Consider the following 2571-nt stretch of genomic DNA (forward strand, 5'->3'; position numbering starts at 1 on the left):
ACAATCCCCAACGACCATAACACAGAAATCGGGAACTGGATCTTTCCACGCACGTTAACACACATACACACTTACGCTCTCAACAACCACCCTACACCAGGCCCATTGGTATACAACTTAACCTTACAGAACAGAAAAAAATGGGGCAAATTAAACTCAATCCCATGGACAGAGAGGAAGCGAAGGAGACAGGAGGTACGTCATAGACCACTGTAGCCTCTCGTTATGCACTTACATGGAGTACTTCCTTTCCTATGATAAATGTACTGGTGGGTCTGTAACAAGAGTACTCTACTGGTCCTCCTTTCCATTCGGTCCCGGTGGTCTGGCATGGGAAAAGGGAGGCGAGGATCAGACACAGACCGCATGTGGGGCTGGTTCATGTGTTGTATGTTTGTTGTGTGTGTAGAATGAGGTTTTGTTGATGGTATGTGGTAGTTACTTATTGCAGGGGGATTTTAGTTTTTGTTGTTGTTGTAGATATGCTGCATGTGTGTTGTATTTGTTTTTCCACTGTTATGCTGTATATTATATATACATTTTTTTTTTTTTTTTTTTGACAGGGGTGATTATGACATCGTGTATTGTTAAAATCTTAAAAAAAATAAAACAAATGCAATAGAATGTATATCGAATAGTTATGCAGGATATCACAAATATATATATATATATACACCGAGTTCACTTTTTTTTCTTAATTCCACTAATATTTTTTTTTATGATTTATAACTGCCTAAATACAATACGGAAACCAACACACAGCGGAGAAACTGTAGGCGATCTATTCAAAATAATAATTAGACCAAAATTTCATATTAGTGATTATAAAGGATTTCATATTAGTGATTATTCCACGAAAGGCATTTTATAGGTTTGTGTAGCGTTCTGTTTAATTTGGTATTTCATTATTCTCATTTCAATGCAAATCGTATTTATTCTTCTTCCGTCGGAGTGTTTCAACAAATACACATTTAAGGTGTATTTATCATTCATTAATTCCTGGATCTGAAGCTTAATTCTAAGAAAAATGTATCGTATTTTAAAACAGTTAGAGGTGGTCTGAGGGGTGCATTGGGTTCGGGAATACACACACACACACACACACACACACACACACACACACACACACACACACACACACACACACACACACACACACACACACACACACACACACACACACACATACACACACACACACACACACACACACACACACACACACATACATACATACATACATATATGCATACATACATATATATGTATGCATGTATATATACATATATACATGAATACATGTGTGTGTATGTATATATACATATCCATAAATATATATATATCTATATTCACATATATGTATATATATACATACACATATAAACATATATATATATATACACACATACACGCACACACACAAACAAGCATATACACGTAATCGAATAGCAACACTACACATTACTTAACACGAGTATTTTCGTAACAACATTGGTCACCACGTCAACCACACAAAACAAGGGGAAAAAGCATTGCATGGCGAGGAGCAGCAGGGGGTCAAAATTATCCCTTTATCCCTGAATAAAACACAGACAAGTGTCCTATTGAAGCTTCATGGAGGCTAATTGGTGGGCATGGAGAAGGATGCAGAGTGTGGCCTTAGGCTCATGGCTCGCGGGTACCTGCTGTGGGATTTTGATGTGTGTTCATGTTCATTTTCTTTAGTTATTTTCTACATGGTTTTTGTTTCTTTTGTCAGATGGTTTTGGGTGGTAAAATTGGCTTCTTTATCCAAGGTGACTGGATTGGGAAATATGATGTTTTATGTCGTATTCTGTTGATATTTATGTGTAGGAATGGTATATTTTGAGGATACTTTGCACGAATATTTATACTTGTAGGAAGTGTATATTTTTTAAGATAATAATAATGATAGGATAGTAATACTAGGATGATGATCATTATGAGAGGATAATGATAAGACAATTTATACTTAAAGGGAGTATGTATTTTAGTATACATGACAAGACTGTGTATACTTGTGTTAAATGTGTATTTTTAAGATACGTGGGTTGTCTATTTATTATATTTTCAGGATACATTGAAAAACTTATCTATACTTGTGGGAAGTGTATATTTTAGGATACATGACAAAACAATTTATACTTAAAGGGGGTGTGTTTTTAGGATACATTACAAAGATATTTATGAAGATAACGCATATTTTAGGATACATGACAAGACAAGGAATGTTGAAACAGCAAGAATTCTCCTAGGCTTTCGCTAGTTCATTTCCTTTCAATGCCAAATATGTCAGTATTCTGTCAACTAATGATAAATATGTGTCACATCCGATGAGTCTGTTCACGTTTGTCATTTCGTTATAAGAGTATAAAAACTGGTCATAGACAAATGAAGTAATCCTTAATAAGCATTATGTTTCTGTACAATTCAGGCATACAGAAAAAATAGTTAAAGTGTTGTAAAGTATATGGAAAACGACGCATATACTTTTAAGTAAATAATTCCGAATAAGTTATTCATTTTATGCTTAACGACAATATATATAAA

This window comes from Penaeus chinensis, chromosome 8 (assembly GCF_019202785.1).
Source record: "Penaeus chinensis breed Huanghai No. 1 chromosome 8, ASM1920278v2, whole genome shotgun sequence".
NCBI classification, from domain to species: domain Eukaryota; kingdom Metazoa; phylum Arthropoda; class Malacostraca; order Decapoda; family Penaeidae; genus Penaeus; species Penaeus chinensis.